Here is a 15,904-nt window from a genome sequence, read left to right on the forward strand (position 1 = left end):
CTGTCTATGGACAGCACACTTCAAGCTCTGCCACCTGGAGATTCCAGGACTTACAGCAATGGTTTCTTGACTTCTCAACCGTTTGGCCTTGTAAGAATTAGACCATCAACTCCTTTGGCCCTGGAACTTTTGGACTGGGATTGAACCACTCTACTGGGATCCTGTGTTTTCCAGTTTGCCGAATATCTGTTGTGGAGATTTTTGGCTTCCATAATCATCACATGAGTGAAATTTCCTAATAATTTTATCTCATTCACCTTTCTATCTTTCTCTCTAATCTGTTTCCAAATATCTCACTGTTTATTTATTTCTGGAGAACTCTGAATAATATGTATTTCACAGCTTCACCAAACATGCATTTTTTGCTATAAAATTTGCAATTTATTGATCCAATATGACTGTCAACTATGAGTTTTTAGAATTGAAATCTAAGTGCTGTTTAAATGGAAACATAATGTATTATTTCATTAGCTCATTATTGCCTTGTTGGTTATGACAGAGTTTTTATTGTAATAGAGGTACCTATTGGACACATGTAATATTATAAAAATGAGATAAAAGATATTACCTTGACTTGCAATAAAAAAGTACATCCTAAACCTCTCTGGAGCATTTTAAGGAAAATATCTAAAGAATAAAATATTTTCTTTCTTCTTGTTTAACACTCTGCCTCCAATGCCAACTACATTGTTGAAACAATTCTGTTGTCTTTACTCTGGCTGTAGAAGGAGGGTCCAATTTAAAATTTTCTAGAGTTTATTCTATTCTTATCTTGAATGGGTAGTATTAGAAGGATAAAGGATAGTAAATCCTACTATATTATAGAATAGGAGCCTTGATATAGGATATTTTCTTGCAAAGAACCACAGAGTGAAACTCTTAATTTATGACTTGGAGAAGAGAAAACAGAGATTATATAGTTGGACCTAAGCAACAGTGAGTGCTAATGTAGAACTGTTGTGTCAGTGGAGATGACGTTTGAATTCCAGATGGGGAATGACATGAGACATACCAGCTAATGGCAGTATCAGCTGATGGAAACAGACATCAACTCAAAGGAAAATCTTGACTAGCCATTCCTAATCAGAGATTGCTAAAGACAGCACTTTTACTTTACTACCATAAAGTCTATTGTGTTTTATGAGTTCACTATGAAATTACATCATGTCATAGAAAGTAGTGGTAAATTATGTATAGAAGCCTGAAAATATTTTATTTAAAATTTTATTTATAGCATTTATTAAGGAGAAATTATAAATTATCTCTGCAGAAATTTTTCACACATATGAATTAAAAGCATTTGAGTAAGATTATTGAATTAATAGGATCTCATCAGATGCGACGAATTGGAGAGAATATTTTACAGAGTAACCAATTTGTCCAGAGGCAAAGACTTACATAATTTACCTCTTTCTTGGAAACAAGAAATTTTGGAATCTGAGGATTGAAGTGCAAATAGATGAGTGATGAGATACTAGATTAAGGAAATAAAATTAGGTTCATGATCTAATTAAATATTTTAAAGAAGAAATGACTATGGCTTGATTTTTGTTTTGACATCTCTCTCTTTTGGTAGCGTGATAAAATGGATGTAGGGTGATAAACTACACTGAACAAAAGGATTATTTGTGAAGTATTTGTAGCAATCCTGGAGATTCAAGATGAGGACTCACCTAAAGTAAGCAGTTTACTGAAGGACTGAATAGACCAAAAAAAAAAAAAAAAAATGAAAGATAGTAGAGCACTAAATTAACAGTGTTCAGTAAGTATTTCATTAAAGATGATACAAAAATGGAGATCTGGACTATTACCTAAGTCTGTGTATTTATGATGGCGTGAAAACTAGTTCTATTTTATGAATTTTGAAATTCATAAAATTCAGGATCCAGGCAGGGTGGTGGTGATGATGAATTTAATTTTTATGACAAATTTCCTTACGATTAATACACTGAAAAGGAGACATTCCACAAATATTAAATTGTAACTCAAAACTAGATATTAGAATATGCTGGTTAGGCCGGCGCCATGGCTCACTTGGTTAATCCTCTGCCTGCGGCGCTGGCATCCCATATGGGGGCCAGGTTCTAGTCCTGGTTGCTCCTCTTCCAGTCCAGCTCTCTGCTGTGGCCCGGGAAGGCAGTGGAGGATAGCCCAAGTGCTTAGGCGCCTGCACCTGCTTGGGAGACCAGGAAGAAGTACCTGGCTCCTGGCTTCAGATCGGGGTAGCTCCGGAGTTGTAGCGGCCATTTGAGGGATGAACCAATGGAACGAAGACCTTTCTCTCTGTCTCTCTCCCTCAATGTCTAACTCTATTTGCCAAATAAATTAAAAAAATATATATACAAAGAGAATATGCTGGTTAACTACTTATATATTTATTATCCTCATGCTTGTTGAGAAAAATCAATCTGTTATTAATCGTTGAAATCCCAAATGATGAAAACATCATATTACAAAATGTAAGATCTTATCATTTATTTTTAAATAAAACAAAGTGATTATAATGTGCTAGAAATTTTGTGATATTTTATGTTTTCTATATTATAGAATTTGGGAAATTTTAAAGTTTTTAATTTGCACAGAGTGCATGATACATGTTGATATACCATAGCAAGATATTCACGATCATAATAATTTTTTAAAAGATTTATTACCTTTCTCTGAAGGGAGGAGAGAACTTCCACTTTGACTATGACCCTATCAGAATAAGATCAAAGGCAGCGAACTCTAAAGGCTTCCATAGCCATGGCAACTCATGACTAGAGCCTAGGGAGATTACTGACGCCATGAACAGAAGTGTCAAATTGTTAAGTCAGCAACAGGAGTCACTGTGTACTTACATCCCATGTGGGATCTGTCCTTAATGTGTTGTCTAATGTGCAGTGATGCTATAACTAGTACTAAAACAGTATTTTTACACTTTGTGTTTCTGCGTGGGTACAAACTGATGTGATCTTTACTAATTATATACTGAATCAATCTTCTGTATATAAAGAGAATTGGAAATGAAAAAAAAAAAAAAACAACCTGGTGTTAAATTGGAAATGGCATAGAAAATTAATTAATTTTTTTCTTTTTTTTAACTTTTATTTAATGAATATAAATTTCCAAAGAACAGCTTATGGGTTACAATGGCTTCCCCCTCCCAAAACTTCCCTCCCACCGGCAACCCTTCCCTTTCCCGCTCCCTTTCCCCTTCCATTTACATAAAGATTCATTTTCAATTCTCTTTATATACAGAAGATCAGTTTAGTACATATTAGGTAAAGATTTCAACAGTTTGCCCATACAGCAACATAAAGTGAAAAACTACAATTGGAGAACTAATTATAGCATTAAATAACAATGTACAGCACATTAAAGACAGAGATCCTACATAATAGTTTTTTAAAAAAAATTAATTAATTTTCTATGCCATTTCCAATTTAACACCAGGTTGTTTTTTTTTTTTTCATTTCCAATTCTCTTTATATACAGAGGATCGATTCAGTATATAATTAGTGAAGACCTCATGAGTTTGTACCCACACAGAAACACAAAGTATAAAAAATACTGTTTCAGTACTAGTTATAGCATCACTGCACATTAGACAACACGTTAAGGACAGATCCCACATGGGATGTAAGTACACAGTGACTCCTGTTGCTGACTTAACAATTTGACACTCCTGTTCATGGCGTCAGTAATCTCCCTAGGCTCTAGTCATGAGTTGCCATGGCTATGGAAGCCTTTAGAGTTCGCTGCCTTTGATCTTATTCCGATAGGGTCATAGTCAAAGTGGAAGTTCTCTCCTCCCTTCAGAGAAAGGTACCTCCTTCTTTGATGGCCCCATTCTTTCCACTGGGATCTCACTCACAGAGATCTTTCATTTAGGTCTTCTTTTTTTTTTTTTTTTTTTTTCCCCATGATATCTTGGCATTCCATGCCTACTATACTCTCATGGGCTCTTCAGCCAGATCCGATTGCCTTGAGGGCTGATTCTGAGGCCAGAGTGTTGTTTAGGACGCCTGCCATTCTATGAGTCTGCTGTGTATCCCACTTCCCATGTTGGATCTTTCTCTCCCTTTTTGATTCTATCAGTTAGTATTAGCAGACACTTGTCTTGTTTTTGTGATCCCTTTGACTCTTAGACCTATCAGAGCCATCAATTGTGAGCTGAAATTGATCACTTGGACTAGTGAGATGGCATTGGTAGATGCCACCTTGGGGGATTGTGTTGGAATCCCCTGGCACATTTCTAACTCCACCATTTGCGGCAAGTCCGATTGAGCATGTTCTAAATTGTACATCTCCTCCCTCTCTTTTTCCACTCTGAAATTTAACAGGGATCACTTTTCAGTTAAAATTTAAACACCTAAGAATAATTGTGTGTTAATTACAGAGTTCAACCACTAGTACTAAAACAACAACAACAACAACAAATACTAAAAAGGATAAAGTATTACACTGTACATCTAGAGTGAGGACAAGAGCTGATCAGGTCATTGTTTCTTATAGTGTCCATTTCACTTCCACAGGTTTCCCCTTTGGTGCTCAGTTGTCACCGATCAGGGAAAACAAATGATATTTGTCTCTTTGGGACTGGCTTAATTCACTCAGCATGATGTTTTCCAGATTGCTCCATCTTGTTGCAAATGACCGGGTTTCGTTGTTTCTTACTGCTGTATAGTATTCTATGGAGTACATGTCCCATAATTTCTTTATCCAGTCTATTGTTGATGGGCATTTGGGTTGGTTCCAGGTCTTAGCTATTGTGAATTGAGCTGCAATAAACATTAATGTGCAGATGGCTTTTTTATTAGCCAAATTAATTTCCTTTGGGTAAATTCCAAGGAGTGGGATGGCTGGGTTGTATGGTAGGGTTATGTTCAGGTTTCTGAGGAATCTCCAGACTGACTTGCATAGTGGCTTAACCAGTTTGCATTCCCACCAACAGTGGGTTAGTGTCCCTTTTTCCCCACATCCTCTCCAGCATCTGTTGTTGGTAGATTTCTGAATGTGAGCCATTCTCACCGGGGTGAGATGGAACCTCATTGTGGTTTTGATTTGCATTTCCCTGATGGCTAGTGATCTTGAACATTTTTTCATGTGTCTGTTGGCCATTTGGATTTCCTCTTTCGAAAAATGTAAAAAAAATATTATGTAGGATCTCTGTCTTTAATGTGCTGTACACTCTTATTTAATGCTATAACTAGTACTCCAACAGTATTTTTTTTTTCACTATGTGTTGCTATATGGCGGCAAACTGTTGAAATCGTTACCTAATATATACTAAACTGATCTTCTGTATATAAAGAGAATTGAAAATGAATCATGATGTGATTGGAAGGGGAGAGGGAGCGGGAAAGGGGAGGGTTGCGGGTGGGAGGGAAGTTTTGGGAGGGGGAAGCCATTGTAACCCATAAGTTGTACTTTGGAAATTTATATTCATTAAATAAAAGTTTAATTTAAAAAAAAAAGAAAAAAAGAAAAAAAAGATTTATTTTTTACTTGAGAGGAAGAGCTAAAGACAGAGAGAGAGAGAGAGAGAGAGAGAGAGAGAGGTCTTCCATCCACTGGTCACTCCCCAAATGGTCACAAAGGCAGGAGCAGAGCTGATCTGAATCCAGGAGCCAAGAGTTTCTTCTGGGTCTCCCACGTGGGTGTAGGGCCCCAGCAATTTGGGCTATCTTCCACCATTTTCCCAGGCCATTAATAGGGAGCTGGATCAGAAGTGGAGAAGTCAGTACTCAATCAGCACCCACATAGGATGCCAGAACCCCAGATGGAGATGCAACCTATTACACCACAGAACTGGCCTCTAATATTATAATCTTAAAGGTAAATTAAGGGAAAATATAAACACTCTTATTTTAAGAGTGGTACAAGGGCCAGTGCCCTGGCTCAATAGGCTAATTCTCCGCCTCAGGCGCTGGCACACTGGGTTCTAGTTCCAGTTGGGGTGCCGGATTCTGTCCCGGTTGCCCTCTTCCAGTCCAGCTCTCTGCTGTGGCCCGGGAGTGCACTGGAGGATGGCCCAAGTGCTTGGGCTGTGCACCCCATAGGAGATCAGGAGAAGCACCTGGCTCCTGGCTTTGGATCAGTGCGGTGCGCTGGCCGCAGCGTGCCTGCTGTGGCGGCCATTGGAGGGTGAACCAATGGCAAAGGAAGACCTTAGACCTTTCTCTCTGTCTCTCTCTCTCACTGTCCACTCTGCCTGTCAAAAAAAAAAAAAAAAAAAAAAGAGTGGCACGAGATCAATATTGATCACTCAGAAAAAATTCCTTTATTTTCAAACGTTAAAACTAATGTAACCGTTCAAGTCATTTGGAGAAAGCTAAACTTTCAACATTCGAATTTAAATTTAACTGGGAGAAGACCTTAAAGATATTAAAATAATTATAGCACCTATATTTTCTGAATGGGTTACAATATTAGGAAAAGTTTAGTTCCTTTTTTCATTTATTGAGATTAACTAATAGTCTTCCAGGAAAATAGTATGTCATGTCTAATGCACTGGTACATTCAACTCAGATCTTAAACATTATACTTAATATAAATAGTTTGTAATATCCAATTAAACCACTTCTCTGACATTAACTGAAAAGAATCTAACTCAGATCTTCAAATTATACTTAATATAAGTAGTTTGTAATATCTAATAAAACCTCTTGTCTAACAATAACTTAAAAAAAATCTAATAAAGGGGTGACAAAGGCACTAAAATGAAAGCCATCGGGGCCAGCGCCCTGGCTCACTTGGTTAATCCTCCACCTGCAGTGCCAGCATCCCATAAGGGCGCCGGGTTCTAGTCCTGGTTGCTCCTCTTCCAGTCCAGCTTTCTGCTGTGGCCCAGGAAGGCAGTGGAGGATGGCCCAGGAGCTTGGGCCCCTGCACCCCCATGGGAGACCAGGGGGAGGCACCTGGCTCCTGGCTTCGGATCAGCGTGGTGCGCTGGTTGTGGCGGAAAAATAAAAATAAAAATAAAAATAAAATGAAAGCCATCATTACATTAAGTTAATAAGCAATTTATTTAACTGGTTAGCATTTTGAATGATAAAACTGTATGCAATTTGTTAATAGGTACATGAGTGTTTTGTAGGTTGCTTTTTTAACTGTTCCACTAACAGTCTAACATTCGTAAGCTCTAGTTCTTCCATCAACTCACAGCCAGAATTTCAAATTTACATTTGGCAGGCAACAGGAATTTACTTCACACACAATATTTATTCTGAAACATAATTTAAGACATGATGCTTCCTACTATTTAGAAGTCACTTTTATTGAAAGTCCTAACGATTGGAATTTATTTCATGGTCTATAATTTTATGACACAAATGTGATAATAAACAGGCTGCAGCTATGATCATGTGGTCATAAAACCAATTCAAAATCTAGCCAATATAGATCCTATATTAATAATCATGCTTCTTACTATGTGAAACTTGATGTGTATGGAACAAAGTCATACAAGTTAAAGATGACTATTATTGATCAGACTATCATAAGACAAGAAGAGCATATTTGCAGTTTAGGGTCTGGGCCCAAATTACCAGGAGTTGAATCATTATTGTTCACTCTAGTTTTACTGTTACCTGAGACTCTGTTACTCAAATTATGTAACTATTGGAACTTACATATTACGTGTGGGCTGAATCTTAGTTCATTAGAAACATTTAATCAGTTTTGTAATATAAACTTCTAAAGAGTTGTTCATTATTTTCCTTATTATACAGGCAGGAAAATTCCTACAATCAGGTTGAGGAAGCTGCTCATATTCATCGGCCAGGATGTGTCATAACAAAATTATTGAATGAGCCAATTCTCCACAGGCAAATAGGACAGTTCTCTTGTTTGAGATGATAGTAAAATAGTACTATTGTAGGAGAAAAGATGATCTGGAAGTCTCACAGAATTCCACAAAAAGAGTATAACATCTAATTTTTAAGAAAATATAATATGTAGGATATGGGCTCTTAGTTGATTTTAAACTGAATGCAAGGTTACCTTAGACACCAGGTACATGCAGTCCTAGATGGCTATTGTTGTTATTATCATTTAGGTATATCACACTACTGTTTCAAAATATAAATGTTATTTTGCATTTTTAACTTTCCTTCAAGAACTTAATAAATAACAGTTTTATTCATTACATTTATGTAGCTCCCATTCCCTGATTATTTATCAAAAACATTGTGTCTATTTATTATTCCCATATAGCAATGCGTATTTTAGTGTCCAGTAGATCAGGAAATAACTGTGTGCCCTGCACTTTCCCTAATTATACAGTAAATCTAAATGTTTGCTTATTTACTTGTTTGTTGTTTTAATTCCCTCCAGATGTTTCAAATGAAACTTGTTCAAGTTCCATTCTCAAATTAGGAGATAGAAATATTATAGTAAAATACGCATTATTATGTTACTTTCGTATAGCAACTGATCTAGACTTTCAAAAATGCATTTTTCATCTTTTTGCATATCTGGCTTAGTGTTATGTTTTACATTCCCTTTTTTGTTTACTTTGCTGTCCTGTTAATAGGTATCTTTGATATTTATTATCTATTATCTATCATAATAGTGAATGATATTTTGTATAAATTGGGAGTAGTATTTACTATGTTTAAACATATAGAAAATAAAAACAAAGCCAAAGAAAACACAGGACACCTTCAAGGTATTTAAAATTTCAAGCTTCAGAATCAGGGTCAAGGGTTTAACCAAAAAAAACCATAATAAAAAACTGTTATGTCATAAAAATATCAATGTTGATATATCTGGTGATATTTAATAAATATTTTCTTTGATCACGAATATATTTATAATAAATGAAGAAAGAGATTTTATTTTGGAATATGTATGTTTTGGACAACCATCTACAATCTTTTCAAATGGGTGCTTGCAAGATCTGAATCTTTTCTCCTTCAGAGGCAGGCATGAAGGCTATGAATCAACTCTGAAAAAGGGATGACGACTCATGTATTGGGTCCTTGTCACTCACATGGGAGACCTGGATGGAGTTCCAGTCTCATGGCTTTGGCCTGAGCCAGTCCTTACTGTTGTGCATATTCAGGGAGTGAAGGAATAGATGGAAGATCGATCTCTCTCTGCCTTTCAAATTAATAAATAAATATTTTAAAAAATTTAATGTCCCTATCTTTTATTCTGGAACAAAATAAATGGGATTTGCTCTCTTTTGCTTGGTTGTGAACTAAGACAATTAGCACATAGGAGTTAGCAAAAATGGGGACATATAATACTGATGAATAACATTATAAAAGCCATTTGACACACACACACACAGTCACCTTAAGCTCCTTTGGAAGCCGCTACTACTAAAAATGGCATCAGTAAGGTGGTGATGCTTTATGGTACTAGAATATTTACAAAATGAGAATTATTTAAAATTAAAAAATTTATACACATTCTCATTTTAATGCTTTTGTATTAGCAAAACATTAATTGGTCCTTGTGGGAATGCAATTCAGAAATTAAAATTTGTACATGCCAAGTGAGTAAATCTAAATGGGCACAACTGAAGAATTTAGCCATTAATCTGCACTTGGCCCCATTTGTCATGCAATAGAGTTATGACCCTGTTACGTCAACATCAAGATTTAGTGCTATATTTTAAGGGCAGAGACCCTTATTTTCCTTCACCTGGTACACTTCTAAATTTGACAATTAGAGAACAGCATTTATAAAATTTTAATTAAGTTTAGCTAATATATATGAATTTGTTTCCTCTTATTAGAGAAATAAAATATTAGAATTAGTTTTAGTCAATAACATGTCAATCTAATACAAAATCAGACTTTCAGCTTTAAATTTTTGGCACATTTTGCTTTGTGGAATATTCTAGTGAATCAAATAATTTAATGTGGTATATAGGCTTAATGGCATTGGAAACTGCACTGCCTTGGCTTGTTTTAAATCAGAATTAAAGATGTGCCAACCTGTCATAACTCCTATGCACAAAGTACACTATAGTTCTTCACACCCCTTTGAGTTCATATCAATCATTTGAAAATAACATTTTTTCCTCAGAATGAGTTGTCACTATCAATTTGAATAGTGGCTGCTGAATTGGATTTCATCCAAATTTTCAGCAAGCCATTTGGTTCATTATATCACAATCCAGCTGACTGGCAAACCTATATTTTTTTCATACTGTTGTAAAGCAAATACAATAATATGTGTGCAATGATTTTGATAATAATTTACTTTCTTCAAATATATATGTTAAATTCTTATTGTTCCCTGCTTCAGTAGTTATTCCAATTTAATTACCAATAATTAGCTGAGAGTTTGCCTTTTTTTCCTGGTAATATACCTAGTTGATTCAGCAGTGTCATACCTCCAGTTATTTGTGATCCCAAGCTGCAAACACATCTTTCCGATAACTCATTTCTGTTCCTTTCATAATACTATAAAGCACTGCATGATCTTTAGTTAAAGACAGTGCTCAGAGTAAAATAATATTTGTGAAACACACATGTCTGAATAAATTTTTTTTCTAACTTTAACACATCTACCATTTCATACAAGTCCTGTGTTTTAGGATTGCTATTTGTATTGTGATATCACTAAGTTTGACACTGTGTGCTGCATGGGATTGAGGGGTAAAGTCCACTGTATATTCCCCAAGGAAAAAAATATCTGTTACCCATTTCTACAGGGTTATTTTTTTCACCTCATTTCAAAATTAAAAAGCATTTTTATTTCAGGAGAAAACAGTTTTAACCAGAGGTGTCAGTTTGTGTGAACTAACAATTTGAACTCTATTTTTATTTCCAATTCAAATAAACTCTATAAATTCTTTATATAAGATATGTTTTCAGACAATTGGTACAAAGAAATGAAAGAAGCATGACAGAAATCATACTTCATATTTTTGACAAAATGATACCTCATTATTGGGAGGTATTAATTCAATATCAAGTCCAGATCAAAGCACTCAGATATGCATCCTAGATGACAGCTTGCTGTGTTACTTGAAGCTCAGTGGTAAGTATCTCTGTAGCCAAAGTGAGCTAAAAAAGTAACTGCCTATATCAGTGGAAATCTATAAGAAGATGTGAAATAACAGATGTAAAAAGAAGTTGAGGAACCGGAAGTGCCACAATACAGGGAGGATACAGGAATAATTTATTACAATGACATGGGAAATCCCAACATCATTTTATCTTTACATTTTTTCATGATGTCTGAAAACATACTTCTTACAGCACATTTCTTTGTATCTTTGAACAAAATCTAAAGTGAAATTAACTTAGACTTCTGGTCAAAAATTATACTGTTTGCAGTCCATATTGTATCCTTCTATTTTTACCTAGGAAATTTCTTTTCTTCTATGGACAACAGCTTCATTCCTGAACATCTGCAATTATTAAATTGATTATTCCCTAGTGATGACTTCCCTCTCAATCTTGGGTAATTAATTTATGAAAACAATGTTATGAACTATAATATCATCACATCTTCACTTGCATTTGCAAATTATTGATCTGCAACTATTAAGATTAATTCATCATATTTTCTTGCCAACTCCATCTGAATGATTTTATCATCACTGCCTCTCATCACTTATGACTCAGATGGCTTCAGCACTTTGTTCAGTTTGTTTAAAATTAGAAGTGTTTTGCCAGAGGTCTCAGCAACCATAATTTCTTACTGACTATTTATTTATCTGCTAATGAAATTTTGTTAAGTTATTTTTAACTTTCAAATCCCAGTAAGTTTTATCTTTTGTAGGTTTCACTAACCAACAAGGGCAAATAGTACTCTGATTTCATCACTGTGAATTATACCTTGATTAATACAACTTTTGAACTTTAACATTAATTGACACCACAATCAGTTAATGATTATAACATCTATATCCAAAATTTCATGCAAAATGATCCATGGCTTTCATTCCTAATTTCAGCTTATACACCACCACCATATTTTATCAATATTCTGAAAGCATAGTGATTGTTATATCCTTCTTTGGCTTTATGGTAGACTATTTAATTTTTTTTTAATTTTTCTAAATTATTACAGTAATCCCACCAGGTGTGAAGTGATAATTCATTATGGTTTTCATTTGCATTTCCCTTAGGACTAAGGATGTCATTTCATGCGCTTTTTGGCCGTTTGAATATCATCTTTGGTGAAACATCTATTTTCAGTCCTTTGACCACTTTGTTGTCAAGTTGTAAGAGTTCTTTATACATGCTGAGGATTAAATTTTTGAGAGCTTTGATATGCAAATATTTTCTTACCTTCTAGGTTTGGTTAAAGCATAGTGAAGCTTGGGATTGACATTGTGGCATAGGGAATAAAGCTGCCACATGTGATGCTGGTATCCCATATGGGCTCCTGTTCCAGTTTGGCTGCTCCACTGCCTATCCAGTTCTCTGCTAGTGGCCTCTCTACTAGCAGAAGATGGTACAGTGTTTGGGTACCTGCCACCCATGTGGAAAAACTGGAAGAAGGTCCTAGTTCCTGGCTTCAGCCTGGCCCAGTCCAGGCAATTCAGATCATTTGGGAAGTGAACCAGTAGATAGGCAGATAGAAGTTCTCTTTCTTTCTCTGTCTCTCTCTCTCTCTCCCAGTAACTCTATCAGATAAATAAATAAATCTCTTAAAATGTAGTTAAACTGAAGCATATTGATAAAAATGTAAAATATAGCATCCCTGGAATTCAGTTTGTGGGTTTCTTAAAAGGTTAGTCACAATTACTATGCGAGCCAAAACAATTAAAGACAGACTTTTGAACAAAGACTTGTACATGAATATTTATAGCAGCAGTACTATTCACATAGCCAAAAGGTGAAGCAACCCAGATATCCACCAATGAATAAATGAATAAACAAAATGTGACACATCCATGCAAAGGATATTATTCAGCTATAAAAAGAAATGTAGAACAGATATATGCACAGCATTGATGAACACCTGAACAGCATTATGCCAGTGAAAGAATCCAAACTAAAAACAGTCACATAGGATTGCATTCATATGAAACTTCAGGAATAGGTAAATCTGTAATGATAGAGAACAGACTCATGGGTATAAGGAGCTGGGGTAACAGTAGAAGAGTAACTGCTTAATAGTTATTTTTTTAAGCATTGTAATTATACTGTTTGCAGTATAATTTTTAAAAGATTTATTTATTTATTTTCTAAGTCAGAATTACAAAAAGAAAGGAGGAGACAGAGAGATACCCTCCATCTGCGGGTTCACTCCCCAGATGTCCTCAGAGGCAACAATGGGCCATGTTGAGGCCAGGAGCCAGGAGCCAGGAGCCAGGAGCTAGGAACTTCATCAGGGTCTGTCATATGGATGGCAGGGGCCCAGACACTTGATCCATGTTAACACTGCTTTCCCAGGCTATTAGCAGGGAACTGTATTAGAAATGGAGCAGCTGGGACTCAAAATGGCACCCATTTGGTTTACTGGTATCACAGGTGGTGGCTCTAACTCACTGTGTCACAACACCGGCCACTGACAGTCATCATCCTTCCTAGTTGAATGATGAAGAAGTATGGAAAATAAATACAATCTGTAATTAACATTGTGAACATAAGAAATGCCTGTGAATTACAATTTTCAAAAAGTTAATGATTACTTTCATGTTATATGGATGTTACTTCAAATTAAGCATTTTTTAAAATACGTGAGATTTTCTTAATTATTCTAAAAGTGCTTTCTTCTAACTACTGTTTCGGTATCCAATGATATCCTTTATCTTTGCTTTTATTCTTCAATGACTATTTTTATCCAATGTAGATTGTCATTTCTTCAGCCTTAATACCTCTGTGTCAAGCAAGAAATATTACCCTCTTTTCAAAGACAAAGTTGTCATTTATGATGAATTCTTACCTCCTTTTTGGCCCTGCTTCATTAATCTAATGTGTATTTAGTCTATACCTCCTCATTAATATATACATTAAAAATTATTTACTTGAAAGGAAGTTACAATAATCAAATCTCAAAATGCCAATTTTGGTCATATGGATTACAGTTTTTGCACTCTGTATATTAGCTACCACAAATCAGGGAAAAATATTTGTCTTTTGGGGGCTGACTTGTTTCATTAAGCAAGATGGTTTCCAGTGCATCTATTTTGTTGCAAAAGCCCTTGTCTATACTCCTGTAGAACAGTGGAAGTTTTTCTACTTACTACTTGTTGAATTCTTTATTTAGTGGAGGGGTAAACTTGAGATTATAAAAGAAACTGAAAGCATGTTAGTGAAAACTTAAATGCAAAATAACAAAGGAAGGAAGTGAGAGAATGGGAGTGTGGGCAGGAGGGAGGTTGGGTAGGAAGTATCACTATGTTCTTAAATCTGTAAATATTAAATACATGAAATTTGTTTACCTTATATATTTTTTTAAAAAGAAATCAGTTATAGCAAGATAGAGAAAAAGAGAGAGAGAGAGAAAGAGAAAACACATTTATCCACTGTTTCAACTCCAACTGGCCAAAATGACTGGGGTTGAGCCAAGCCAGAGTCAGGAGCTATGAAGTCCCTCCATGTGTCAAATGAAGATGCACAGGTTCAATAACTTGGGCCATCTTCTGCAGCTTTCCTAGGTGCATTAGCAAGGATCTGGATCAGAAGTGGAGCACCTGGGACTCCAACCAGCACTCAAACAAGCATTCTAGGCAACGGCTTAATCCACTGTGCCACAGTGCCACAATGCTATCCTGCATATAGATCTTTCATTCATATTTTATCCTTTCTTTAGGGTCAACACATTTAATTGGATTTATTATTAATAATGGCTCCTTTTTGCTCCTTATTTCTATATAAAAATTTCTGCTCTTTTGCATTAAGTTTTAACACTCATCCTCAATAGAGAGATGAAATAAGGACCTAATATTTGGCTTCCAAATTGTTCATAAAAATAGTCAGAAAATTACAGCATGGGAGTCAAATCTGGACCAACACCTATTCTTGTAAAAAATGTTTTGTGGAAACACAGACATTGTTATTAATTAATATATCCACTGCAGTCACTCTTACAATACAATGGCAGTGTTAAATAGTTAAGGTAGAGACAATATTTCAGAGAGTAAATAAAATCTTTACTATATTGTCCTTTGTAGAAAATAAAAAAATCAAAATTCCTGTATAATAATAACAAGACAAGAGTCTTGTATTGCTATCATCAATAGAACTTTTAAAAGAACAAACTCCAAAATTCAGTTTTGCATAATGGAAGTTTAATCTCACTCAAAGTCCAACCAATTCAAGGTGAGAAATTTTGTTTCAAAGTGATTTGAAGAAATAAGGAAGCCACATAACTTCGAAATGTATCCAAACCTTAATATTAATTTAACTGGCACATGGACAGAAAAAATATGAAGGATTATATTGGGCCACTTTTTCCTACTTTTCTCTTTTCCTCTCTTCTTCTTTTTCCTCCCATCTTCCATTTTCCTTCTCCCTTTCTCCTCCTTTCTCCCTTTCTCTCTCCTTTCTTTTCCACTGAAATTCATTGGCTAGACCTTATATGACTTAATCTACTCACAGAAGAACTTCAAAATATTGCCTCTGATTGGTGAGCTGCTTCTGACTGACAGCTCCATTTTACGGCCATGAGTTACAGATTTTAGATGTGCACATAACTATCTCTGTTAGATATATTCATGTTTAAATAGAGTTCTCAACGACTTCCTCGGCCCCTGCTCTGTTGCTCTGTTGGGACTGGGGAACCTCACCCGGGAGCGGAATCCCAATAAAAGCTTGTGAATTAATTGAAAAAAAAAATAGAGTTATAGAGTTCTCTATTTATAATGCCTTTGTGTAGATCCTGTTAACCCCCCACCCCCGCATCTTTCCTTTAGCTTGTAAATCTTTGTCTTCACTTGTAGAATTACTAGCAAACTCCTTACTAATGATTGACTCACTAAACTAAGGGAGTGTTGCAAGGG

The sequence above is a fragment of the Lepus europaeus genome, chromosome 16 (assembly GCF_033115175.1).
Source record: "Lepus europaeus isolate LE1 chromosome 16, mLepTim1.pri, whole genome shotgun sequence".
NCBI lineage: Eukaryota > Metazoa > Chordata > Mammalia > Lagomorpha > Leporidae > Lepus > Lepus europaeus.